The 24,222-nt window shown below is 39.8% G+C and overlaps 26 non-coding genes and 19 pseudogenes across 26 annotated transcripts; all 45 read right to left on the bottom strand.

Annotated features, from left to right (window-relative positions):
• Window positions 1–6,642: 6,642 nt before the first annotated feature.
• Window positions 6,643–6,760, bottom strand: LOC122340128 (annotated as a pseudogene).
• Window positions 6,761–7,035: 275 nt separating this feature from the next.
• Window positions 7,036–7,154, bottom strand: LOC122340142 (annotated as a pseudogene).
• Window positions 7,155–7,427: 273 nt separating this feature from the next.
• On the bottom strand, window positions 7,428–7,546 carry LOC122340108 (annotated as a pseudogene).
• Window positions 7,547–7,817: 271 nt separating this feature from the next.
• Window positions 7,818–7,936, bottom strand: LOC122340107 (annotated as a pseudogene).
• Window positions 7,937–8,208: 272 nt separating this feature from the next.
• On the bottom strand, window positions 8,209–8,327 carry LOC122340130 (annotated as a pseudogene).
• A 274-nt stretch (window positions 8,328–8,601) lies between these two features.
• On the bottom strand, window positions 8,602–8,723 carry LOC122340132 (annotated as a pseudogene).
• A 272-nt stretch (window positions 8,724–8,995) lies between these two features.
• LOC122340098 lies at window positions 8,996–9,114 on the bottom strand. The gene has a single exon (XR_006250131.1). It is a non-coding gene; the product is annotated as a 5S ribosomal RNA (ribosomal RNA).
• Window positions 9,115–9,387: 273 nt separating this feature from the next.
• On the bottom strand, window positions 9,388–9,506 carry LOC122340097. Its single transcript, XR_006250130.1, has one exon. It is a non-coding gene; the product is annotated as a 5S ribosomal RNA (ribosomal RNA).
• Window positions 9,507–9,780: 274 nt separating this feature from the next.
• LOC122340197 lies at window positions 9,781–9,899 on the bottom strand. Its single transcript, XR_006250181.1, has one exon. It is a non-coding gene; the product is annotated as a 5S ribosomal RNA (ribosomal RNA).
• A 273-nt stretch (window positions 9,900–10,172) lies between these two features.
• On the bottom strand, window positions 10,173–10,293 carry LOC122340151 (annotated as a pseudogene).
• A 273-nt stretch (window positions 10,294–10,566) lies between these two features.
• On the bottom strand, window positions 10,567–10,685 carry LOC122340196. Its single transcript, XR_006250180.1, has one exon. It is a non-coding gene; the product is annotated as a 5S ribosomal RNA (ribosomal RNA).
• Window positions 10,686–10,963: 278 nt separating this feature from the next.
• On the bottom strand, window positions 10,964–11,083 carry LOC122340144 (annotated as a pseudogene).
• Window positions 11,084–11,358: 275 nt separating this feature from the next.
• On the bottom strand, window positions 11,359–11,476 carry LOC122340111 (annotated as a pseudogene).
• A 271-nt stretch (window positions 11,477–11,747) lies between these two features.
• Window positions 11,748–11,867, bottom strand: LOC122340124 (annotated as a pseudogene).
• A 274-nt stretch (window positions 11,868–12,141) lies between these two features.
• On the bottom strand, window positions 12,142–12,260 carry LOC122340195. Its single transcript, XR_006250179.1, has one exon. It is a non-coding gene; the product is annotated as a 5S ribosomal RNA (ribosomal RNA).
• A 270-nt stretch (window positions 12,261–12,530) lies between these two features.
• Window positions 12,531–12,649, bottom strand: LOC122340194. The gene has a single exon (XR_006250178.1). It is a non-coding gene; the product is annotated as a 5S ribosomal RNA (ribosomal RNA).
• Window positions 12,650–12,925: 276 nt separating this feature from the next.
• LOC122340193 lies at window positions 12,926–13,044 on the bottom strand. The gene has a single exon (XR_006250177.1). It is a non-coding gene; the product is annotated as a 5S ribosomal RNA (ribosomal RNA).
• Window positions 13,045–13,315: 271 nt separating this feature from the next.
• LOC122340191 lies at window positions 13,316–13,434 on the bottom strand. The gene has a single exon (XR_006250175.1). It is a non-coding gene; the product is annotated as a 5S ribosomal RNA (ribosomal RNA).
• A 274-nt stretch (window positions 13,435–13,708) lies between these two features.
• Window positions 13,709–13,827, bottom strand: LOC122340190. The gene has a single exon (XR_006250174.1). It is a non-coding gene; the product is annotated as a 5S ribosomal RNA (ribosomal RNA).
• Window positions 13,828–14,099: 272 nt separating this feature from the next.
• On the bottom strand, window positions 14,100–14,218 carry LOC122340189. Its single transcript, XR_006250173.1, has one exon. It is a non-coding gene; the product is annotated as a 5S ribosomal RNA (ribosomal RNA).
• A 273-nt stretch (window positions 14,219–14,491) lies between these two features.
• LOC122340188 lies at window positions 14,492–14,610 on the bottom strand. The gene has a single exon (XR_006250172.1). It is a non-coding gene; the product is annotated as a 5S ribosomal RNA (ribosomal RNA).
• A 274-nt stretch (window positions 14,611–14,884) lies between these two features.
• Window positions 14,885–15,003, bottom strand: LOC122340187. Its single transcript, XR_006250171.1, has one exon. It is a non-coding gene; the product is annotated as a 5S ribosomal RNA (ribosomal RNA).
• Window positions 15,004–15,288: 285 nt separating this feature from the next.
• LOC122340138 lies at window positions 15,289–15,407 on the bottom strand (annotated as a pseudogene).
• Window positions 15,408–15,682: 275 nt separating this feature from the next.
• Window positions 15,683–15,799, bottom strand: LOC122340143 (annotated as a pseudogene).
• A 271-nt stretch (window positions 15,800–16,070) lies between these two features.
• Window positions 16,071–16,188, bottom strand: LOC122340149 (annotated as a pseudogene).
• Window positions 16,189–16,459: 271 nt separating this feature from the next.
• Window positions 16,460–16,578, bottom strand: LOC122340113 (annotated as a pseudogene).
• A 276-nt stretch (window positions 16,579–16,854) lies between these two features.
• LOC122340186 lies at window positions 16,855–16,973 on the bottom strand. The gene has a single exon (XR_006250170.1). It is a non-coding gene; the product is annotated as a 5S ribosomal RNA (ribosomal RNA).
• Window positions 16,974–17,246: 273 nt separating this feature from the next.
• LOC122340185 lies at window positions 17,247–17,365 on the bottom strand. Its single transcript, XR_006250169.1, has one exon. It is a non-coding gene; the product is annotated as a 5S ribosomal RNA (ribosomal RNA).
• Window positions 17,366–17,641: 276 nt separating this feature from the next.
• Window positions 17,642–17,760, bottom strand: LOC122340134 (annotated as a pseudogene).
• Window positions 17,761–18,035: 275 nt separating this feature from the next.
• LOC122340099 lies at window positions 18,036–18,154 on the bottom strand. The gene has a single exon (XR_006250132.1). It is a non-coding gene; the product is annotated as a 5S ribosomal RNA (ribosomal RNA).
• A 279-nt stretch (window positions 18,155–18,433) lies between these two features.
• On the bottom strand, window positions 18,434–18,552 carry LOC122340184. Its single transcript, XR_006250168.1, has one exon. It is a non-coding gene; the product is annotated as a 5S ribosomal RNA (ribosomal RNA).
• A 273-nt stretch (window positions 18,553–18,825) lies between these two features.
• Window positions 18,826–18,947, bottom strand: LOC122340139 (annotated as a pseudogene).
• Window positions 18,948–19,219: 272 nt separating this feature from the next.
• On the bottom strand, window positions 19,220–19,338 carry LOC122340104 (annotated as a pseudogene).
• A 273-nt stretch (window positions 19,339–19,611) lies between these two features.
• On the bottom strand, window positions 19,612–19,730 carry LOC122340183. Its single transcript, XR_006250167.1, has one exon. It is a non-coding gene; the product is annotated as a 5S ribosomal RNA (ribosomal RNA).
• Window positions 19,731–20,003: 273 nt separating this feature from the next.
• Window positions 20,004–20,122, bottom strand: LOC122340182. Its single transcript, XR_006250166.1, has one exon. It is a non-coding gene; the product is annotated as a 5S ribosomal RNA (ribosomal RNA).
• Window positions 20,123–20,395: 273 nt separating this feature from the next.
• On the bottom strand, window positions 20,396–20,514 carry LOC122340180. The gene has a single exon (XR_006250164.1). It is a non-coding gene; the product is annotated as a 5S ribosomal RNA (ribosomal RNA).
• A 271-nt stretch (window positions 20,515–20,785) lies between these two features.
• Window positions 20,786–20,904, bottom strand: LOC122340179. Its single transcript, XR_006250163.1, has one exon. It is a non-coding gene; the product is annotated as a 5S ribosomal RNA (ribosomal RNA).
• A 274-nt stretch (window positions 20,905–21,178) lies between these two features.
• On the bottom strand, window positions 21,179–21,297 carry LOC122340178. Its single transcript, XR_006250162.1, has one exon. It is a non-coding gene; the product is annotated as a 5S ribosomal RNA (ribosomal RNA).
• A 274-nt stretch (window positions 21,298–21,571) lies between these two features.
• Window positions 21,572–21,690, bottom strand: LOC122340177. The gene has a single exon (XR_006250161.1). It is a non-coding gene; the product is annotated as a 5S ribosomal RNA (ribosomal RNA).
• A 274-nt stretch (window positions 21,691–21,964) lies between these two features.
• On the bottom strand, window positions 21,965–22,083 carry LOC122340176. The gene has a single exon (XR_006250160.1). It is a non-coding gene; the product is annotated as a 5S ribosomal RNA (ribosomal RNA).
• Window positions 22,084–22,356: 273 nt separating this feature from the next.
• LOC122340175 lies at window positions 22,357–22,475 on the bottom strand. Its single transcript, XR_006250159.1, has one exon. It is a non-coding gene; the product is annotated as a 5S ribosomal RNA (ribosomal RNA).
• Window positions 22,476–22,748: 273 nt separating this feature from the next.
• On the bottom strand, window positions 22,749–22,867 carry LOC122340173. The gene has a single exon (XR_006250158.1). It is a non-coding gene; the product is annotated as a 5S ribosomal RNA (ribosomal RNA).
• A 274-nt stretch (window positions 22,868–23,141) lies between these two features.
• LOC122340112 lies at window positions 23,142–23,261 on the bottom strand (annotated as a pseudogene).
• Window positions 23,262–23,535: 274 nt separating this feature from the next.
• LOC122340145 lies at window positions 23,536–23,653 on the bottom strand (annotated as a pseudogene).
• A 274-nt stretch (window positions 23,654–23,927) lies between these two features.
• On the bottom strand, window positions 23,928–24,046 carry LOC122340172. The gene has a single exon (XR_006250157.1). It is a non-coding gene; the product is annotated as a 5S ribosomal RNA (ribosomal RNA).
• Window positions 24,047–24,222: the final 176 nt, after the last annotated feature.

Here is a 24,222-nt window from a genome sequence, read left to right as displayed (position 1 = left end):
GTTAGTGGACGACTGTTAACTTATTGCAGTTGCTTCATAGAACATCGTTCTAAGTGATGCATCGTCAAGCCTGCCTGGGCACAGAGCGAGTGTGGCATTGAGTACATTTCGCACAGTTCGTATTTGACGCTCCCAGATGCCTCCAGCGTGGCTTGCCGAAGGAGCATTAAAGACAAATTCGCATTGTTTTATCTGCAAGAAAAGCTTCCCAGAGCTTTGGTGTCAACTTGTTTCAATGACTCTTTAAACTCATTTCTGGCTCCCACAAAGTTGGTACCGTGATCACAATGAAGTTTGCGAACTGCTCCTCTAAGGCTCACAAAACACCTCAAAGCATTGATGAAAGCATCTGCTGTCAAATCTTCAATCATTTTCCAGCCATGAGCTACATGAGATGAGAAACAGTGAATATTAATCTATACCTCTTGTACTTTCTCTTGCGAGATTTCTTAAACGACAAATGGTCCAAAGCAGTCCAGTGCCAGAACGCAGGGGCGGGTGCAGATACTTCTCGACACGCTCTTGGGAAGTTCTGCCATGCGTTGTTCTCTGTAGGTCGTCTTAAGTTTTCGACACTGCACAATGTATCAGCTTGGCAACTAACTTGTTGACTTAATGATCCACAGCCCATTCATTCTAAGCTCCATTTGAGTTTGATTCCGACCCTGATGACAAACCTGGCATGGTAATGACAGAATTAGCTTGGAGATGTAACTATCCTTGGGAGAATCACAGGATGTTTTAGTTGTTGACTGAGGATGACATCCCTTAATCTCTCCACCTACCCGAAGAAGACCTTTGTCCAAAATGGATCAGCAAAAAAAATGCAGGATACAAAGCACTAGTACTTGGAAGAATGTTTTCTCAATCATTCCCTTTCTTGGAGAAGGCTTCTGCTGGGAGCAAGTTTTGATCACCACTTCAGCAGCTCTTTGACGTTCTCAACAGTCACATGATCACTGGGAAATTTTGTTTTGATCCTAGCCTATTTACGTAATACCACTGAGCTGGATCCATAATGTCCCTTATCATCTGCACACACGGTTAGCAACGCAATACATGAAATCTTCGTGCTTCGTTGTTGATATAAGCCAGAACGACTTGTGAATCTGTCCAGAAGAACTCTTGGTCAATCTTCATATCAAGCTCTGTTTTCCAGCCCACGACACTCATTTTTGCAGACAAGACAGCCCGCATAAAGCTCTAATCTAGGTATGCTTGTGATTTTGTAGGTGCAACTCTGGCCTTTGCCATCACCAAACTGCAATGCACTTTATTCTCTGCATTTTTGAACCGGAGATAAGAACAAGACCCATATCCCGTATTACTTTGCGTCGGAGAAGTGGTGCAGCTCCGCTCTGATGATTTCACCGTAAAGCATTTGGGTGATAACATCTTGGTATGGTGACTTCCTTAAGCTTCTGAAGACCATTTTTCCAATTCTCCCACCGTGAACATAATTCATCTGGAGGCTGATCATCCCATCCTATACCTCTTCGACACAGTTCTTGCAGGATGCTCTTTCCCTGTAGAATGAATGGTGCAACAAATCCAAGTGGGTCGTACAGGATGCAATAACAGACAAGATACCACGGCAGGTTGATGGCAGATCTTTGAAGCTGATGTTAAAGTTGAAAGTGTCATCCTTTGTTGACCACTGAATGCCAAGTATGTGACCTGTCTGTGTTGCTTCCAAATTTAAGTCGAGGGGCTTGGATGCAATAACCCTTTCTGATGCATCTATGCCGCTGAGAGCTTCATCCTCATTTGAGTTGAATTTATGAAGCCGTAAGCCTCCACGCCACACAGCGCTTGAGCATCAGCAATCAGTTCTTTGGCTTCATCAACTGAATGAACACTAGTTAACCCATCGTCTACATAGAAGTTCCTTTCAACGAACTTTGCTGCCAATGGGTGATTGGCTTTACTGCTGCTCCCAGGTACTTCAGACCGAAATTAGCACACCCTGGAGATGACGTAGCGCCAAGAGGTGGACTGCCATGCGATAGTCTTGAGGCTCTTTCTCCAAGTCTCCACCCTCCCACCATAGAAACCTTAGATAATTGCGTTCATCTGGAGGGACAAAGAACTGGTGAAACATCTTTTCTATGTCACAAGTGAATGCAACCTGTTCCTTTCTGAATCGGCAGAGTACTCCCACTAATGAGTTGATTAAGTCAGGTCCGGTCAGAAGAGCATCGTTTAGAGATATACCGCGAAATTTAGCTGAACAATCGAACACAACCTCAGCTTATCTGGGTTTTGAGGGTGGTATACCCCATGGTGTGGAATGTACCATACAGTCTCTCCTTCGGATATCACTGGGGCTGGTTCAGCATCGCTTTGTTAATGCTCTCCTCCATGAAGGCTTTGTAGTGATCAAAATATTGCTTGTTAGACTTGAGTCTTTTCTTGAGATGCTGTAAGCGGGAAGCTGCTAACCTCTTTGTTATTTGCAGTGAGGGTTGGCCGCTACATTTGAAAGGGAGGAAGTTCATAATGTCCATTTTCCTCTGTTTGATATTGGCACTAAGATGCTGTATGAAACGAACATCCTCCTGAGATACACTTTTATTCTCATAGCCTCTCTCATTGAAATCTGACTCTAGAATCCTCAAGACATCGATGGGTGATGGAGCAGGTATTTCTCTAACTGCCACTCTATGGACGAAACTCTGACTTCCCTGTCTGTCTAGGTGTGGATTAGAGAGACCTATAATACTCCAGCCAAGCTTGGTTTTTGAGCAAAGGGTTCATTTGTACCACCTATAATGACTTCAAGGAGCTAGAGCTGATGGGCAGTCAAATCCTATCAACAGTCCAACCTCGCAATTCTGAACTGGTGGCAATTGGTTAGCCAGATGTTTGAGGTGAGGCCACTGCAATGCCGTTGTCTTGGTTGGAATATAGGATTTGTCAACAGGAATGAAGTCTCTAGTATATGCTTGCCGTAGTTGAATAGAGTTACTTGCTTGAAGTCCTCGAACTTGCAGACCACAAACCCTTTTACTGCCAGTGATAGTATCAACGGATGTCATGGTGCTAAGTCTAAGTTTCACCGGTTGAGTGCTTACATTTAAGTCATCAAGAAGATCATCCAGAATAAACGTTGAGTCGCTTTGGGTGTCCAGCAGAGCATAGGTAAGTACTTCTCTTTGTGGTTCTTCCACTGTAGAAATGAAGACTGGCACGATACTGGACGTGAGCAGAAGAACTTTGTGTAAGTGCATGGGTCATGACTTTGTGCAGTTCCTGACTTGCTTGAACCTCTACAGAAGTTTTCCTTAAGTCTTTCGGAGGTACTTTATTTCTTTCTTCATGCAAGCAGGTAGGGTGATTTCGGCTACATGTTCCACATTTATGTCGTCTTTTACAGTCTTTAATGATATGACCCTTTCTGAGACACCCAAGCAGAGATGATTTTCTTGAATGAAGGCCTTCTTGTCTTCAATGTTTCTTTCTGCAAATGTAGGACATAGGGCAATGCTGTGTTTTTCATCTTTACAGACAAAGCATGATGCCTTTGGTTTAGAACTGAATGTTCCAAGCCTTTTAGAGCTAAAATCTTTCACATCAGCCTTCGTACTGAGAATCTTAGCTCGCTTGGGAAACCTTTCATCTGAGTTTTTCGGATACACAAAAAGTGGGGACGTGATGGGGTTACATACTATTCTGGTTTCCTTTGCAGGAACTCTGTAAAATGCTTGAAACCTGGATAGTCCCCTGATGCGTCTAGCTCTTCCACCACAATTCGATTCCACTTGCGCACTATCCACTCAGGAAGTTTCTTTAGTAACTTGTGGTTTCCTCACAATCATTTAGGATGGCTAGTCCTTTAACGTGAGGAGTCGCCTCGACACATCCTCGTAGGAAGTCAGTGAAGTCTCGTAGGGCAGTAGGATCGTTTACCCCAATTTTGGGCCACCTCATCAGTTTGTCTCGAAAAGCCTTTTGCAGTATGAATGAGTTTCATACCTATTTTGCAGGACTTTCCACAGCGCATTGATGCACGCATCCTCTGAAATTTCTGTAAAAATATCCCTCCACTGTGCAAGAGTAGCTATCAGCGAGGTAATTTTAAGATGAAACATCTTCTCACTAGGTGGAATGGGCTTTTGATCAATAAGGGCCATAAAGGACATTTTTCCAATCTATGAATTTCAAAGGATCATTAGCGGAAGATTGAGGGTTCAGAAACAGACAGTCGATGTGTGTGCTTAATGAGTCTTCATATTGCTTGAGCTGAGAAAGAGCATTATGCTGAGGAGACTGGGCTTTATGTTCCTCACAGGAAGCGTGGTTGGGGCAAGAACACACCGGGCTTGGTTTTAGGTTGAAATGTAGGAATGCTGTTCTTGTAGTAAGTCAAGGTGAGTGCTAAAGTTCATTTTCTTTCATCACTTGCACTGAATAGTGCCTTCAAGATCATTATCACGCTTTAACTGCGAGCCTGCTGCTATCTTTACTTCTTTGTTTACTTGCAGCAGATATAACTGCTTCCTCTCCTCTCTAGCTTTAGCTGCATTTCAATCTCCCTGTTGCTTTATTTCTGCAAACATCTTAGCTTCATTGTAGCTTCCAATCACTCTCCATTTTATTTAGTTTAGCTTGTTGGTCATAGATTTCTTTTGCATAACTTCTTAGCTTGCTCTTGTTTAACTACAAGTTCTGCCTCTGCATCAGCTCTCGCTTTTACTTGGAGATCTTGGAGGACTTTGATTATTTCACCTGTTCCTACGATGACTCTGAAATTACTGTATTTTGTTTTTGTGTGTCCAAGAATGGATCCAGTACTATCTTGCTGTTTAGCACTTGTTTCACTCTTTCTTCTTTCTAAAGCTCTTTCATTTATAACCCTCTTCTACAGTTTCCAGCCCGTTTACTCAAAAGATCCCTGATTTCAGCAGTCAGTGTGCCTTTTAAGTATCCATACGATTGACAATGTCTGGAGAAATAGCTTGTAGCTACGTAATATTGGTTCATGGTGCCGATAAACTTTAGATCGTATTCCAGCTTTGGAATGTCTTGCTGCAATCTTTTCGGGGAGTCTCACGTGAATATAGCGAACATTTTCCAGTCTTGGATCTAGTCTCTTTTGCAGACCCTTCCAGCCTTTTTTATAAGACTTAAAGAAAGCCTTCTCCTGTTTCTTGGCTTCCTGTTCACGCATCTCCAGACCCTTTTCTGTGAAGCTTCCTCACGTGAGCGCTTGATCTGACCTGCTGCACACAGGTGGGTTGCTTACTTGCTGGGAGTGACCTCTCACCTACTCGCCTGACTGTATGCAATAACAGTATCTTTCTTCCATGGTCTCCTCTGCTTTTAGGACTCGGGGGAAACTTCTCGGGGTGAATGATACCACTCACTCAGACCTCTAATATGTAAGCCTCAAAGAATATTAGCAAGCAGGATCAGTGCAAATGCAAATAACAGTATACAACATTCAAAGACAAACTTCTAAAGAATTCACCAGAAATTAAAATTTTCAATAAAGTGTTGTTAATTAACATCACACTCACTGTAACTTTAAATGCTCGACAGATTCAAGTTCCTTTAAGCAATGCTCTAATTATACTCGAAATAATGTATTTCAATTTTTAAAGTATGAAATAAATGACGTGTTGCACAGCATTAATTTTTTCTTTTAACTTCGAGCCCTTTGTTATTTAAATGTTTGATGTCCATGAAATATTCTTTTTTCTTTTTGAGCACTGCAACTTACAAAGTTCAGGGTGAATGGACGCCGCTTACGCAGTGTAATCTTCTTTAACTCTCCTGTCGCTCAAAGTCTCACGCTGCATCTAAAGGAACTGTTATACCGCCACCTTCCGACCTTGCTCTTTAAGCTTTCCGATGACGCCACGACCCCGCCGGCTTGCCCACGTGGAAATGGCAGCGCTGTAGCGCTATGCTCCATGAAGACGACGACGGCGTTGTACTAGATGCGCGCCTTCCTTGCTTCTTCGAGTTTCACTGTAGCTGCCCCTGGTACTCACAAACAAGAGAGACGGAGAGTTTCTGACGGGTGCTTCAAGTTTTCTTTCTTTATTTCGCCCGTGAAGAGCGCCATTCAAGCTTAGTTGCGAGCACCGTGAAACTACACAAAGAAAATCAAAGACAAATAAATACAACTCAGATACAGAATAATATAGTAAATAAAGGTTACAATTACAAAATGCAACAACTAAATCAACTTTACATACCTCGCTCCGCTTTACCAAAGGGTACGTTGAAATTAACTGGAACCAAAGCCTCATTTACTAGAAACAATTTTTTATCTGGGCAAATTTCGGAAGAACATCGACCGTTGCCGCTCTCTGCTGCGCTGACCACCTGCGTTGCCCCGCCCTCCAATGCGTAAGGCACGTAATATGTTCAGAACTAATTTAAAGTGACAGAACCACCAATCAGTCATTTACAATACTAGATAAGTAATGAATGAAATACAAAAAAATACTTCAAAATGAGCTACATTAAAGATAAGAGCATTAGTTAAGTAGGTAAAAACAGCCAAACTCTGTTTAAAGAACAGCTACTTTAAAGGCAATTGAATTAAATAAGCAGTAAGGGAAAGCAAAGAGCTGGTCAAACTTTGGCCACACTAAGGGCCAGTGTATTAGATAAGTAGTGAAAAAACTCAAAAACTTACAGCACCTGGTATTCCTAGGCAGTCTCCCATCCAAGTACTAACTAGGCCCAACTCTGCTTAGCTTCTGAGATCAGACGAGATCAGGCGTGAACAGGTGGTATGGCCGTAAGCTTAAAAGCTGCTGCAAAAAGCCCCTATTTTAAGGTGAGGCACACTAAGTGCCATTATACTAGATAAGTAATGAATGAAATATAAAAAATACTTCAAAATGAGCTACATTAAAGATAAGAGCATTAGTTAAGTAGTTAAAAACAGTCAAACTCTGTTTAAAGAACAGCTACTTTAAAGGCAATTGAATTAAATAAGCAGTAAGGGAAAGCAAAGAGCTGGTCAAACTTTGGCCACACTAAGGGCCAGTGTATTAGATAAGTAGTGAAAAACTCAAAAACTTACAGCACCTGGTATTCCTAGGCAGTCTCCCATCCAAGTACTAACTAGGCCCAACTCTGCTTAGCTTCTGAGATCAGACGAGATCAGGCGTGAACAGGGTGGGATGGCCGAAGCTTAAAGCTGCTGCAAAAAGCCCCTATTTTAAGGTGAGGCACACTAAGTGCCATTATACTAGATAAGTAATGAATGAAATACAAAAAAATACTTCAAAATGAGCTACATTAAAGATAAGAGCATTAGTTAAGTAGTTAAAAACAGTCAAACTCTGTTTAAAGAACAGCTACTTTAAAGGCAATTGAATTAAATAAGCAGTAAGGGAAAGCAAAGAGCTGGTCAAACTTTGGCCACACTAAGGGCCAGTGTATTAGATAAGTAGTGAAAAACTCAAAACTTACAGCACCTGGTATTCCTAGGCAGTCTCCCATCCAAGTACTAACTAGGCCCAACTCTGCTTAGCTTCTGAGATCAGACGAGATCAGGCGTGAACAGGGTGGGATGGCCGTAAGCTAAAGCTGCTGCAAAAAGCCCCTATTTTAAGGTGAGGCACACTAAGTGCCATTATACTAGATAAGTAATGAATGAAATACAAAAAATACTTCAAAATGAGCTACATTAAAGATAAGAGCATTAGTTAAGTAGTTAAAAACAGTCAAACTCTGTTTAAAGAACAGCTACTTTAAAGGCAATTGAATTAAATAAGCAGTAAGGAAAGCAAAGAGCTGGTCAAACTTTGGCCACACTAAGGGCCAGTGTATTAGATAAGTAGTGAAAAACTCAAAACTTACAGCACCTGGTATTCCTAGGCAGTCTCCCATCCAAGTACTAACTAGGCCCAACTCTGCTTAGCTTCTGAGATCAGACGAGATCAGGCGTGAACAGGGTGGGATGGCCGTAAGCTAAAGCTGCTGCAAAAGCCCCTATTTTAAGGTGAGGCACACTAAGTGCCATTATACTAGATAAGTAATGAATGAAATACAAAAAAATACTTCAAAATGAGCTACATTAAAGATAAGAGCATTAGTTAAGTAGTTAAAAACAGTCAAACTCTGTTTAAAGAACAGCTACTTTAAAGGCAATTGAATTAAATAAGCAGTAAGGGAAAGCAAAGAGCTGGTCAAACTTTGGCCACACTAAGGGCCAGTGTATTAGATAAGTAGTGAAAAACTCAAAAACTACAGCACCTGGTATTCCTAGGCAGTCTCCCATCCAAGTACTAACTAGGCCCAACTCTGCTTAGCTTCTGAGATCAGACGAGATCAGGCGTGAACAGGGTGGGATGGCCGTAAGCTAAAGCTGCTGCAAAAGCCCCCTATTTTAAGGTGAGGCACACTAAGTGCCATTATACTAGATAAGTAATGAATGAAATACAAAAAAATACTTCAAAATGAGCTACATTAAAGATAAGAGCATTAGTTAAGTAGTTAAAAACAGTCAAACTCTGTTTAAAGAACAGCTACTTTAAAGGCAATTGAATTAAATAAGCAGTAAGGGAAAGCAAAGAGCTGGTCAAACTTTGGCCACACTAAGGGCCAGTGTATTAGATAAGTAGTGAAAAACTCAAAAACTTACAGCACCTGGTATTCCTAGGCAGTCTCCCATCCAAGTACTAACTAGGCCCAACTCTGCTTAGCTTCTGAGATCAGACGAGATCAGGCGTGAACAGGGTGGTGGTATGGCCGTAAGCTTAAAGCTGCTGCAAAAAGCCCCTATTTTAAGGTGAGGCACACTAAGTGCCATTATACTAGATAAGTAATGAATGAAATACAAAAATACTTCAAAATGAGCTACATTAAAGATAAGAGCATTAGTTAAGTAGTTAAAAACAGTCAAACTCTGTTTAAAGAACAGCTACTTTAAAGGCAATTGAATTAAATAAGCAGTAAGGGAAAGCAAAGAGCTGGTCAAACTTTGGCCACACTAAGGGCCAGTGTATTAGATAAGTAGTGAAAAACTCAAAACTTACAGCACCTGGTATTCCTAGGCAGTCTCCCATCCAAGTACTAACTAGGCCCAACTCTGCTTAGCTTCTGAGATCAGACGAGATCAGGCGTGAACAGGGTGGTATGGCCGTAAGCAAAAAGCTGCTGCAAAAGCCCCTATTTTAAGGTGAGGCACACTAAGTGCCATTATACTAGATAAGTAATGAATGAAATACAAAAAAATACTTCAAAATGAGCTACATTAAAGATAAGAGCATTAGTTAAGTAGTTAAAAACAGTCAAACTCTGTTTAAAGAACAGCTACTTTAAAGGCAATTGAATTAAATAAGCAGTAAGGGAAAGCAAAGAGCTGGTCAAACTTTGGCCACACTAAGGGCCAGTGTATTAGATAAGTAGTGAAAAACTCAAAACTTACAGCACCTGGTATTCCTAGGCAGTCTCCCATCCAAGTACTAACTAGGCCCAACTCTGCTTAGCTTCTGAGATCAGACGAGATCAGGCGTGAACAGGGTGGTATGGCCGTAAGCTAAAAGCTGCTGCAAAAAGCCCCTATTTTAAGGTGAGGCACACTAAGTGCCATTATACTAGATAAGTAATGAATGAAATACAAAAAATACTTCAAAATGAGCTACATTAAAGATAAGAGCATTAGTTAAGTAGTTAAAAACAGTCAAACTCTGTTTAAAGAACAGCTACTTTAAAGGCAATTGAATTAAATAAGCAGTAAGGGAAAGCAAAGAGCTGGTCAAACTTTGGCCACACTAAGGGCCAGTGTATTAGATAAGTAGTGAAAAACTCAAAAACTTACAGCACCTGGTATTCCTAGGCAGTCTCCCATCCAAGTACTAACTAGGCCCAACTCTGCTTAGCTTCTGAGATCAGACGAGATCAGGCGTGAACAGGGTGGTATGGCCGTAAGCTAAAGCTGCTGCAAAAAGCCCCTATTTTAAGGTGAGGCACACTAAGTGCCATTATACTAGATAAGTAATGAATGAAATACAAAAAAATACTTCAAAATGAGCTACATTAAAGATAAGAGCATTAGTTAAGTAGTTAAAAACAGTCAAACTCTGTTTAAAGAACAGCTACTTTAAAGGCAATTGAATTAAATAAGCAGTAAGGGAAAGCAAAGAGCTGGTCAAACTTTGGCCACACTAAGGGCCAGTGTATTAGATAAGTAGTGAAAAACTCAAAACTTACAGCACCTGGTATTCCTAGGCAGTCTCCCATCCCAAGTACTAACTAGGCCCAACTCTGCTTAGCTTCTGAGATCAGACGAGATCAGGCGTGAACAGGGTGGTGGCTGCCGTAAGCTAAAGCTGCTGCAAAAGCCCCTATTTTAAGGTGAGGCACACTAAGTGCCATTATACTAGATAAGTAATGAATGAAATACAAAAAAATACTTCAAAATGAGCTACATTAAAGATAAGAGCATTAGTTAAGTAGTTAAAAACAGTCAAACTCTGTTTAAAGAACAGCTACTTTAAAGGCAATTGAATTAAATAAGCAGTAAGGGAAAGCAAAGAGCTGGTCAAACTTTGGCCACACTAAGGGCCAGTGTATTAGATAAGTAGTGAAAAACTCAAAAACTTACAGCACCTGGTATTCCTAGGCAGTCTCCCATCCAAGTACTAACTAGGCCCAACTCTGCTTAGCTTCTGAGATCAGACGAGATCAGGCGTGAACAGGGTGGTATGGCCGTAAGCGTAAAGCTGCTGCAAAAAAAGCCCCTATTTTAAGGTGAGGCACACTAAGTGCCATTATACTAGATAAGTAATGAATGAAATACAAAAAAATACTTCAAAATGAGCTACATTAAAGATAAGAGCATTAGTTAAGTAGTTAAAAACAGTCAAACTCTGTTTAAAGAACAGCTACTTTAAAGGCAATTGAATTAAATAAGCAGTAAGGGAAAGCAAAGAGCTGGTCAAACTTTGGGCCACACTAAGGGCCAGTGTATTAGATAAGTAGTGAAAAACTCAAAAACTTACAGCACCTGGTATTCCTAGGCAGTCTCCCATCCAAGTACTAACTAGGCCCAACTCTGCTTAGCTTCTGAGATCAGACGATCATCAGGCGTGAACAGGGTGGTATGGCCGTAAGCTTAAAGCTGCTGCAAAAAGCCCCTATTTTAAGGTGAGGCACACTAAGTGCCATTATACTAGATAAGTAATGAATGAAATACAAAAAAATACTTCAAAATGAGCTACATTAAAGATAAGAGCATTAGTTAAGTAGTTAAAAACAGTCAAACTCTGTTTAAAGAACAGCTACTTTAAAGGCAATTGAATTAAATAAGCAGTAAGGGAAAGCAAAGAGCTGGTCAAACTTTGGCCACACTAAGGGCCAGTGTATTAGATAAGTAGTGAAAAAACTCAAAACTTACAGCACCTGGTATTCCTAGGCAGTCTCCCATCCAAGTACTAACTAGCCCAACTCTGCTTAGCTTCTGAGATCAGACGAGATCAGGCGTGAACAGGGTGGTATGGCCGTAAGCAAAAGCTGCTGCAAAAGCCCCTATTTTAAGGTGAGGCACACTAAGTGCCATTATACTAGATAAGTAATGAATGAAATACAAAAAATACTTCAAAATGAGCTACATTAAAGATAAGAGCATTAGTTAAGTAGTTAAAAACAGTCAAACTCTGTTTAAAGAACAGCTACTTTAAAGGCAATTGAATTAAATAAGCAGTAAGGGAAAGCAAAGAGCTGGTCAAACTTTGGCCACACTAAGGGCCAGTGTATTAGATAAGTAGTGAAAAACTCAAAACTTACAGCACCTGGTATTCCTAGGCAGTCTCCCCATCCAAGTACTAACTAGGCCCAACTCTGCTTAGCTTCTGAGATCAGACGAGATCAGGCGTGAACAGGGTGGTATGGCCGTAAGCAAAAGCTGCTGCAAAAAGCCCCTATTTTAAGGTGAGGCACACTAAGTGCCATTATACTAGATAAGTAATGAATGAAATACAAAAAAATACTTCAAAATGAGCTACATTAAAGATAAGAGCATTAGTTAAGTAGTTAAAAACAGTCAAACTCTGTTTAAAGAACAGCTACTTTAAAGGCAATTGAATTAAATAAGCAGTAAGGGAAAGCAAAGAGCTGGTCAAACTTTGGCCACACTAAGGGCCAGTGTATTAGATAAGTAGTGAAAAACTCAAAAACTTACAGCACCTGGTATTCCTAGGCAGTCTCCCATCCAAGTACTAACTAGGCCCAACTCTGCTTAGCTTCTGAGATCAGACGAGATCAGGCGTGAACAGGGTGGTATGGCCGTAAGCAAAGCTGCTGCAAAAGCCCCTATTTTAAGGTGAGGCACACTAAGTGCCATTATACTAGATAAGTAATGAATGAAATACAAAAAATACTTCAAATGAGCTACATTAAAGATAAGAGCATTAGTTAAGTAGTTAAAAACAGTCAAACTCTGTTTAAAGAACAGCTACTTTAAAGGCAATTGAATTAAATAAGCAGTAAGGGAAAGCAAAGAGCTGGTCAAACTTTGGCCACACTAAGGGCCAGTGTATTAGATAAGTAGTGAAAAACTCAAAAACTTACAGCACCTGGTATTCCTAGGCAGTCTCCCATCCAAGTACTAACTAGGCCCAACTCTGCTTAGCTTCTGAGATCAGACGAGATCAGGCGTGAACAGGGTGGTATGGCCGTAAGCTAAAGCTGCTGCAAAAAGCCCCCTATTTTAAGGTGAGGCACACTAAGTGCCATTATACTAGATAAGTAATGAATGAAATACAAAAAAATACTTCAAAATGAGCTACATTAAAGATAAGAGCATTAGTTAAGTAGTTAAAAACAGTCAAACTCTGTTTAAAGAACAGCTACTTTAAAGGCAATTGAATTAAATAAGCAGTAAGGGAAAGCAAAGAGCTGGTCAAACTTTGGCCACACTAAGGGCCAGTGTATTAGATAAGTAGTGAAAAAACTCAAAAACTTACAGCACCTGGTATTCCTAGGCAGTCTCCCATCCAAGTACTAACTAGGCCCAACTCTGCTTAGCTTCTGAGATCAGACGAGATCAGGCGTGAACAGGGTGGTATGGCCGTAAGCTAAAGCTGCTGCAAAAAGCCCCTATTTTAAGGTGAGGCACACTAAGTGCCATTATACTAGATAAGTAATGAATGAAATACAAAAATACTTCAAAATGAGCTACATTAAAGATAAGAGCATTAGTTAAGTAGTTAAAACAGTCAAACTCTGTTTAAAGAACAGCTACTTTAAAGGCAATTGAATTAAATAAGCAGTAAGGGAAAGCAAAGAGCTGGTCAAACTTTGGCCACACTAAGGGCCAGTGTATTAGATAAGTAGTGAAAAAACTCAAAACTTACAGCACCTGGTATTCCTAGGCAGTCTCCCATCCAAGTACTAACTAGGCCCAACTCTGCTTAGCTTCTGAGATCAGACGAGATCAGGCGTGAACAGGGTGGTATGGCCGTAAGCTTAAAGCTGCTGCAAAAAGCCCCCTTTTTAAGGTGAGGCACACTAAGTGCCATTATACTAGATAAGTAATGAATGAAATACAAAAAAATACTTCAAAATGAGCTACATTAAAGATAAGAGCATTAGTTAAGTAGTTAAAAACAGTCAAACTCTGTTTAAAGAACAGCTACTTTAAAGGCAATTGAATTAAATAAGCAGTAAGGGAAAGCAAAGAGCTGGTCAAACTTTGGCCACACTAAGGGCCAGTGTATTAGATAAGTAGTGAAAAACTCAAAACTTACAGCACCTGGTATTCCTAGGCAGTCTCCCATCCAAGTACTAACTAGGCCCAACTCTGCTTAGCTTCTGAGATCAGACGAGATCAGGCGTGAACAGGGTGGTATGGCCGTAAGCGAAAGCTGCTGCAAAAGCCCCCTATTTTAAGGTGAGGCACACTAAGTGCCATTATACTAGATAAGTAATGAATGAAATACAAAAATACTTCAAAATGAGCTACATTAAAGATAAGAGCATTAGTTAAGTAGTTAAAAACAGTCAAACTCTGTTTAAAGAACAGCTACTTTAAAGGCAATTGAATTAAATAAGCAGTAAGGGAAAGCAAAGAGCTGGTCAAACTTTGGCCACACTAAGGGCCAGTGTATTAGATAAGTAGTGAAAAACTCAAAAACTTACAGCACCTGGTATTCCTAGGCAGTCTCCCATCCAAGTACTAACTAGGCCCAACTCTGCTTAGCTTCTGAGATCAGACGAGATCAGGCGTGAACAGGGTGGTATGGCCGTAAGCTAAAGCTGCTGCAAAAGCCCCCTATTTTAAGGTGAGGCACACTAAGTGCCATTATACTAGATAAGTAATGAATGAAATACAAAAAAATACTTCAAAATGAGCTACATTAAAGATAAGAGCATTAGTTAAGTAGTTAAAAACAGTCAAACTCTGTTTAAAGAACAGCTACTTTAAAGGCAATTGAATTAAATAAGCAGTAAGGGAAAGCAAAGAGCTGGTCAAACTTTGGCCACACTAAGGGCCAGTGTATTAGATAAGTAGTGAAAAACTCAAAACTTACAGCACCTGGTATTCCTAGGCAGTCTCCCATCCAAGTACTAACTAGGCCCAACTCTGCTTAGCTTCTGAGATCAGACGAGATCAGGCGTGAACAGGGTGGTATGGCCGTAAGCTTAAAGCTGCTGCAAAAAGCCCCTATTTTAAGGTGAGGCACACTAAGTGCCATTATACTAGATAAGTAATGAATGAAATACAAAAAAATACTTCAAAATGAGCTACATTAAAGATAAGAGCATTAGTTAAGTAGTTAAAAACAGTCAAACTCTGTTTAAAGAACAGCTACTTTAAAGGCAATTGAATTAAATAAGCAGTAAGGGAAAGCAAAGAGCTGGTCAAACTTTGGCCACACTAAGGGCCAGTGTATTAGATAAGTAGTGAAAAACTCAAAACTTACAGCACCTGGTATTCCTAGGCAGTCTCCCATCCAAGTACTAACTAGGCCCAACTCTGCTTAGCTTCTGAGATCAGACGAGATCAGGCGTGAACAGGGTGGTATGGCCGTAAGCTTAAAGCTGCTGCAAAAAAAGCCCCCTATTTTAAGGTGAGGCACACTAAGTGCCATTATACTAGATAAGTAATGAATGAAATACAAAAAAATACTTCAAAATGAGCTACATTAAAGATAAGAGCATTAGTTAAGTAGTTAAAAACAGTCAAACTCTGTTTAAAGAACAGCTACTTTAAAGGCAATTGAATTAAATAAGCAGTAAGTAAGGGAAAGCAAAGAGCTGGTCAAACTTTGGCCACACTAAGGGGGCCAGTGTATTAGATAAGTAGTGAAAAACTCAAAAAACTTACAGCACCTGGTATTCCTAGGCAGTCTCCCATCCAAGTACTAACTAGGCCCAACTCTGCTTAGCTTCTGAGATCAGACGAGATCAGGCGTGAACAGGGTGGTATGGCCAGTAGCAAAAGCTGCTGCAAAAAGCCCCTATTTTTTAAGGTGAGGCACACTAAATGCCATTATACTAGATAAGTAATGAATGAAATACAAAAAAATACTTCAAAATGAGCTACATTAAAGATAAGAGCATTAGTTAAGTAGTTAAAAACAGTCAAACTCTGTTTAAAGAACAGCTACTTTAAAGGCAATTGAATTAAATAAGCAGTAAGGGAAAGCAAAGAGCTGGTCAAACTTTGGCCACACTAAGGGCCAGTGTATTAGATAAGTAGTGAAAAACTCAAAACTTACAGCACCTGGTATTCCTAGGCAGTCCCATCCAAGTACTAACTAGGCCCAACTCTGCTTAGCTTCTGAGATCAGACGAGATCAGGCGTGAACAGGGTGGTATGGCCGTAGCTAAAGCTGCTGCAAAAGCCCTATTTTAAGGTGAGGCACACTAAGTGCCATTATACTAGATAAGTAATGAATGAAATACAAAAAAATACTTCAAAATGAGCTACATTAAAGATAAGAGCATTAGTTAAGTAGTTAAAAACAGTCAAACTCTGTTTAAAGAACAGCTACTTTAAAGGCAATTGAATTAAATAAGCAGTAAGGGAAAGCAAAGAGCTGGTCAAACTTTGGCCACACTAAGGGCCAGTGTATTAGATAAGTAGTGAAAAACTCAAAAACTTACAGCACCTGGTATTCCTAGGCAGTCTCCCATCCAAGTACTAACTAGGCCCAACTCTGCTTAGCTTCTGAGATCAGACGAGATCAGGCGTGAACAGGTGGGTGGGCCGTAAGCTTAAAGCTGCTGCAAAAGCCCCTATTTTAAGGTGAGGCACACTAAGTGCCATTATACTAGATAAGTAATGAATGAAATACAAAAAAACTTCAAAATGAGCTACATTAAAGATAAGAGCATTAGTTAAGTAGTTAAAAACAGTCAAACTCTGTTTAAAGAACAGCTACTTTAAAGGCAATTGAATTAAATAAGCAGTAAGGGAAAGCAAAGAGCTGGTCAAACTTTGGCCACACTAAGGGCCAGTGTATTAGATAAGTAGTGAAAAACTCAAAACTTACAGCACCTGGTATTCCTAGGCAGTCTCCCATCCAAGTACTAACTAGGCCCAACTCTGCTTAGCTTCTGAGATCAGACGAGATCAGGCGTGAACAGGGTGGTATGGCCGTAGTTTAAAAGCTGCTGCAAAAGCCCCTATTTTAAGGTGAGGCACACTAAGTGCCATTATACTAGAGATAAGTAATGAATGAAATACAAAAAAATACTTCAAAATGAGCTACATTAAAGATAAGAGCATTAGTTAAGTAGTTAAAAACAGTCAAACTCTGTTTAAAGAACAGCTACTTTAAAGGCAATTGAATTAAATAAGCAGTAAGGGAAAGCAAAGAGCTGGTCAAACTTTGGCCACACTAAGGGCCAGTGTATTAGATAAGTAGTGAAAAACTCAAAAACTTACAGCACCTGGTATTCCTAGGCAGTCTCCCATCCAAGTACTAACTAGGCCCAACTCTGCTTAGCTTCTGAGATCAGACGAGATCAGGCGTGAACAGGGTGGTATGGCCGTAAGCTAAAGCTGCTGCAAAAAGCCCCTATTTTAAGGTGAGGCACACTAAGTGCCATTATACTAGATAAGTAATGAATGAAATACAAAAAAATACTTCAAAATGAGCTACATTAAAGATAAGAGCATTAGTTAAGTAGTTAAAAACAGTCAAACTCTGTTTAAAGAACAGCTACTTTAAAGGCAATTGAATTAAATAAGCAGTAAGGGAAAGCAAAGAGCTGGTCAAACTTTGGCCACACTAAGGGCCAGTGTATTAGATAAGTAGTGAAAAACTCAAAACTTACAGCACCTGGTATTCCTAGGCAGTCTCCCATCCAAGTACTAACTAGGCCCAACTCTGCTTAGCTTCTGAGATCAGACGAGATCAGGCGTGAACAGGGTGGTATGGCCGTAAGCTAAAGCTGCTGCAAAAAGCCCCTATTTTAAGGTGAGGCACACTAAGTGCCATTATACTAGATAAGTAATGAATGAAATACAAAAAAATACTTCAAAATGAGCTACATTAAAGATAAGAGCATTAGTTAAGTAGTTAAAAACAGTCAAACTCTGTTTTAAAGAACAGCTACTTTAAAGGCAATTGAATTAAATAAGCAGTAAGGGAAAGCAAAGAGCTGGTCAAACTTTGGCACACACTAAGGGCCAGTGTATTAGATAAGTAGTGAAAAACTCAAAAACTTACAGCACCTGGTATTCCTAGGCAGTCTCCCATCCAAGTACTAACTAGGCCCAACTCTGCTTAGCTTCTGAGATCAGACGAGATCAGGCGTGAACAGGGTGGTATGGCCGAAGCTAAAGCTGCTGCAAAAGCCCCTATTTTAAGGTGAGGCACACTAAGTGCCATTATACTAGATAAGTAATGAATGAAATACAAAAAAAAATACTTCAAAATGAGCTACATTAAAGATAAGAGCATTAGTTAAGTAGTTAAAAACAGTCAAACTCTGTTTAAAGAACAGCTACTTTAAAGGCAATTGAATTAAATAAGCAGTAAGGGAAAGCAAAGAGCTGGTCAAACTTTGGCCACACTAAGGGCCAGTGTATTAGATAAGTAGTGAAAAACTCAAAAAACTTACAGCACCTGGTATTCCTAGGCAGTCTCCCATCCAAGTACTAACTAGGCCCAACTCTGCTTAGCTTCTGAGATCAGACGAGATCAGGCGTGAACAGGGTGGTATGGCTGTAAGCTAAAGCTGCTGCAAAAAGCCCCCTATTTTAAGGTGAGGCACACTAAGTGCCATTATACTAGATAAGTAATGAATGAAATACAAAAAAAAAATACTTCAAAATGAGCTACATTAAAGATAAGAGCATTAGTTAAGTAGTTAAAAACAGTCAAACTCTGTTTAAAGAACAGCTACTTTAAAGGCAATTGAATTAAATAAGCAGTAAGGGAAAGCAAAGAGCTGGTCAAACTTTGGCCACACTAAGGGCCAGTGTATTAGATAAGTAGTGAAAAAACTCAAAAACTTACAGCACCTGGTATTCCTAGGCAGTCTCCCATCCAAGTACTAACTAGGCCCAACTCTGCTTAGCTTCTGAGATCAGACGAGATCAGGCGTGAACAGGGTGGTATGGCCGTAAGCTAAAGCTGCTGCAAAAAGCCCCTATTTTAAGGTGAGGCACACTAAGTGCCATTATACTAGATAAGTAATGAATGAAATACAAAAAAATACTTCAAAATGAGCTACATTAAAGATAAGAGCATTAGTTAAGTAGTTAAAAACAGTCAAACTCTGTTTAAAGAACAGCTACTTTAAAGGCAATTGAATTAAATAAGCAGTAAGGGAAAGCAAAGAGCTGGTCAAACTTTGGCCACACTAAGGGCCAGTGTATTAGATAAGTAGTGAAAAACTCAAAACTTACAGCACCTGGTATTCCTAGGCAGTCTCCCATCCAAGTACTAACTAGGCCCAACTCTGCTTAGCTTCTGAGATCAGACGATCAGATCAGGCGTGAACAGGGTGGGATGGCCGTAAGCTAAAGCTGCTGCAAAAGCCCCTATTTTTAAGGTGAGGCACACTAAGTGCCATTATACTAGATAAGTAATGAATGAAATACAAAAATACTTCAAAATGAGCTACATTAAAGATAAGAGCATTAGTTAAGTAGTTAAAAACAGTCAAACTCTGTTTAAAGAACAGCTACTTTAAAGGCAATTGAATTAAATAAGCAGTAAGGGAAAGCAAAGAGCTGGTCAAACTTTGGCCACACTAAGGGCCAGTGTATTAGATAAGTAGTGAAAAACTCAAAAACTTACAGCACCTGGTATTCCTAGGCAGTCTCCCATCCAAGTACTAACTAGGCCCAACTCTGCTTAGCTTCTGAGATCAGACGAGATCAGGCGTGAACAGGGTGGTATGGCCGTAAAGCTAAAGCTGCTGCAAAAGCCCCCTATTTTAAGGTGAGGCACACTAAGTGCCATTATACTAGATAAGTAATGAATGAAATACAAAAAAATACTTCAAAATGAGCTACATTAAAGATAAGAGCATTAGTTAAGTAGTTAAAAACAGTCAAACTCTGTTTAAAGAACAGCTACTTTAAAGGCAATGAATTAAATAAGCAGTAAGGGAAAGCAAAGAGCTGGTCAAACTTTGGCCACACTAAGGGCCAGTGTATTAGATAAGTAGTGAAAAACTCAAAACTTACAGCACCTGGTATTCCTAGGCAGTCTCCCATCCAAGTACTAACTAGGCCCAACTCTGCTTAGCTTCTGAGATCAGACGAGATCAGGCGTGAACAGGGTGGTATGGCCGTAAGCTTAAAGCTGCTGCAAAAGCCCCCTATTTTAAGGTGAGGCACACTAAGCCATTATACTAGATAAGTAATGAATGAAATACAAAAAAATACTTCAAAATGAGCTACATTAAAGATAAGAGCATTAGTTAAGTAGTTAAAAACAGTCAAACTCTGTTTAAAGAACAGCTACTTTAAAGGCAATTGAATTAAATAAGCAGTAAGGGAAAGCAAAGAGCTGGTCAAACTTTGGCCACACTAAGGGCCAGTGTATTAGATAAGTAGTGAAAAACTCAAAAACTTACAGCACCTGGTATTCCTAGGCAGTCTCCCATCCAAGTACTAACTAGGCCCAACTCTGCTTAGCTTCTGAGATCAGACGAGATCAGGCGTGAACAGGGTGGTATGGCCGTAAGCTAAAGCTGCTGCAAAAAGCCCCTATTTTAAGGTGAGGCACACTAGTGCCATTATACTAGATAAGTAATGAATGAAATACAAAAAAATACTTCAAAATGAGCTACATTAAAGATAAGAGCATTAGTTAAGTAGTTAAAAACAGTCAAACTCTGTTTAAAAGAACAGCTACTTTAAAGGCAATTGAATTAAATAAGCAGTAAGGGAAAGCAAAGAGCTGGTCAAACTTTGGCCACACTAAGGGCCAGTGTATTAGATAAGTAGTGAAAAACTCAAAACTTACAGCACCTGGTATTCCTAGGCAGTCTCCCATCCAAGTACTAACTAGGCCCAACTCTGCTTAGCTTCTGAGATCAGACGAGATCAGGCGTGAACAGGGTGGTATGGCCGTAAGCTAAAGCTGCTGCAAAAAGCCCCTATTTTAAGGTGAGGCACACTAAGTGCCATTATACTAGATAAGTAATGAATGAAATACAAAAATACTTCAAAATGAGCTACATTAAAGATAAGAGCATTAGTTAAGTAGTTAAAAACAGTCAAACTCTGTTTAAAGAACAGCTACTTTAAAGGCAATTGAATTAAATAAGCAGTAAGGGAAAGCAAAGAGCTGGTCAAACTTTGGCCACACTAAGGGCCAGTGTATTAGATAAGTAGTGAAAAACTCAAAACTTACAGCACCTGGTATTCCTAGGCAGTCTCCCATCCAAGTACTAACTAGGCCCAACTCTGCTTAGCTTCTGAGATCAGACGAGATCAGGCGTGAACAGGGTGGTATGGCCGTAAGCAAAAGCTGCTGCAAAAAGCCCCTATTTTAAGGTGAGAGGCACACTATGCCATTATACTAGATAAGTAATGAATGAAATACAAAAAAATACTTCAAAATGAGCTACATTAAAGATAAGAGCATTAGTTAAGTAGTTAAAAACAGTCAAACTCTGTTTAAAGAACAGCTACTTTAAAGGCAATTGAATTAAATAAGCAGTAAGGGAAAGCAAAGAGCTGGTCAAACTTTGGCCACACTAAGGGCCAGTGTATTAGATAAGTAGTGAAAAACTCAAAAACTTACAGCACCTGGTATTCCTAGGCAGTCTCCCATCCAAGTACTAACTAGGCCCAACTCTGCTTAGCTTCTGAGATCAGACGAGATCAGGCGTGAACAGGGTGGTATGGCCGTAAGCTAAAAGCTGCTGCAAAAAGCCCCTATTTTAAGGTGAGGCACACTAAGTGCCATTATACTAGATAAGTAATGAATGAAATACAAAAAAATACTTCAAAATGAGCTACATTAAAGATAAGAGCATTAGTTAAGTAGTTAAAAACAGTCAAACTCTGTTTAAAGAACAGCTACTTTAAAGGCAATTGAATTAAATAAGCAGTAAGGGAAAGCAAAGAGCTGGTCAAACTTTGGCCACACTAAGGGCCAGTGTATTAGATAAGTAGTGAAAAACTCAAAACTTACAGCACCTGGTATTCCTAGGCAGTCTCCCATCCAAGTACTAACTAGGCCCAACTCTGCTTAGCTTCTGAGATCAGACGAGATCAGGCGTGAACAGGGTGGTATGGCCGTAAGCTAAAGCTGCTGCAAAAAGCCCCTATTTTAAGGTGAGGCACACTAAGTGCCATTATACTAGATAAGTAATGAATGAAATACAAAAAAATACTTCAAAATGAGCTACATTAAAGATAAGAGCATTAGTTAAGTAGTTAAAAACAGTCAAACTCTGTTTAAAGAACAGCTACTTTAAAGGCAATTGAATTAAATAAGCAGTAAGGGAAAGCAAAGAGCTGGTCAAACTTTGGCCACACTAAGGGCCAGTGTATTAGATAAGTAGTGAAAAACTCAAAAACTTACAGCACCTGGTATTCCTAGGCAGTCTCCCATCCAAGTACTAACTAGGCCCAACTCTGCTTAGCTTCTGAGATCAGACGAGATCAGGCGTGAACAGGGTGGTATGGCCGTAAGCTAAAGCTGCTGCAAAAAGCCCCTATTTTAAGGTGAGGCACACTAAGTGCCATTATACTAGATAAGTAATGAATGAAATACAAAAAAATACTTCAAAATGAGCTACATTAAAGATAAGAGCATTAGTTAAGTAGTTAAAAACAGTCAAACTCTGTTTAAAGAACAGCTACTTTAAAGGCAATTGAATTAAATAAGCAGTAAGGGAAAGCAAAGAGCTGGTCAAACTTTGGCCACACTAAGGGCCAGTGTATTAGATAAGTAGTGAAAAACTCAAAACTTACAGCACCTGGTATTCCTAGGCAGTCTCCCATCCAAGTACTAACTAGGCCCAACTCTGCTTAGCTTCTGAGATCAGACGAGATCAGGCGTGAACAGGGTGGTATGGCCGTAAGCTAAAGCTGCTGCAAAAAGCCCCTATTTTAAGGTGAGGCACACTAAGTGCCATTATACTAGATAAGTAATGAATGAAATACAAAAAAATACTTCAAAATGAGCTACATTAAAGATAAGAGCATTAGTTAAGTAGTTAAAAACAGTCAAACTCTGTTTAAAGAACAGCTACTTTAAAGGCAATTGAATTAAATAAGCAGTAAGGGAAAGCAAAGAGCTGGTCAAACTTTGGCCACACTAAGGGCCAGTGTATTAGATAAGTAGTGAAAAACTCAAAACTTACAGCACCTGGTATTCCTAGGCAGTCTCCCATCCAAGTACTAACTAGGCCCAACTCTGCTTAGCTTCTGAGATCAGACGAGATCAGGCGTGAACAGGGTGGTATGGCCGTAAGCTAAAGCTGCAAAAAAAGCCCCCTATTTTAAGGTGAGGCACACTAAGTGCCATTATACTAGATAAGTAATGAATGAAATACAAAAAAATACTTCAAAATGAGCTACATTAAAGATAAGAGCATTAGTTAAGTAGTTAAAAACAGTCAAACTCTGTTTAAAGAACAGCTACTTTAAAGGCAATTGAATTAAATAAGCAGTAAGGGAAAGCAAAGAGCTGGTCAAACTTTGGCCACACTAAGGGCCAGTGTATTAGATAAGTAGTGAAAAACTCAAAAACTTACAGCACCTGGTATTCCTAGGCAGTCTCCCATCCAAGTACTAACTAGGCCCAACTCTGCTTAGCTTCTGAGATCAGACGAGATCAGGCGTGAAACAGGGTGGTATGGCCGTAAGCTAAAGCTGCTGCAAAAAGCCCCCTATTTTAAGGTGAGGCACACTAAGTGCCATTATACTAGATAAGTAATGAATGAAATACAAAAAAATACTTCAAAATGAGCTACATTAAAGATAAGAGCATTAGTTAAGTAGTTAAAAACAGTCAAACTCTGTTTAAAGAACAGCTACTTTAAAGGCAATTGAATTAAATAAGCAGTAAGGGAAAGCAAAGAGCTGGTCAAACTTTGGCCACACTAAGGGCCAGTGTATTAGATAAGTAGTGAAAAACTCAAAACTTACAGCACCTGGTATTCCTAGGCAGTCCCCATCCAAGTACTAACTAGGCCCAACTCTGCTTAGCTTCTGAGATCAGACGAGATCAGGCGTGAACAGGGTGGTATGGCCGTGAAGCAAAAGCTGCTGCAAAAGCCCCTATTTTAAGGTGAGGCACACTAAGTGCCATTATACTAGATAAGTAATGAATGAAATACAAAAAAATACTTCAAAATGAGCTACATTAAAGATAAGAGCATTAGTTAAGTAGTTAAAAACAGTCAAACTCTGTTTAAAGAACAGCTACTTTAAAGGCAATTGAATTAAATAAGCAGTAAGGGAAAGCAAAGAGCTGGTCAAACTTTGGCCACACTAAGGGCCAGTGTATTAGATAAGTAGTGAAAAACTCAAAAACTTACAGCACCTGGTATTCCTAGGCAGTCTCCCATCCAAGTACTAACTAGGCCCAACTCTGCTTAGCTTCTGAGATCAGACGAGATCAGGCGTGAACAGGGTGGTATGGCCGTAAGCGAAAGCTGCTGCAAAAAGCCCCTATTTTAAGGTGAGGCACACTAAGTGCCATTATACTAGATAAGTAATGAATGAAATACAAAAAAATACTTCAAAATGAGCTACATTAAAGATAAGAGCATTAGTTAAGTAGTTAAAAACAGTCAAACTCTGTTTAAAGAACAGCTACTTTAAAG

This window comes from Puntigrus tetrazona, unplaced genomic scaffold (assembly GCF_018831695.1).
Source record: "Puntigrus tetrazona isolate hp1 unplaced genomic scaffold, ASM1883169v1 S000001000, whole genome shotgun sequence".
Classification (NCBI taxonomy): Eukaryota; Metazoa; Chordata; class Actinopteri; order Cypriniformes; family Cyprinidae; genus Puntigrus; species Puntigrus tetrazona.
The sequence above is the reverse complement of the archived record's forward strand: the minus strand, read 5'-3'. Positions and strand labels throughout refer to the sequence as shown.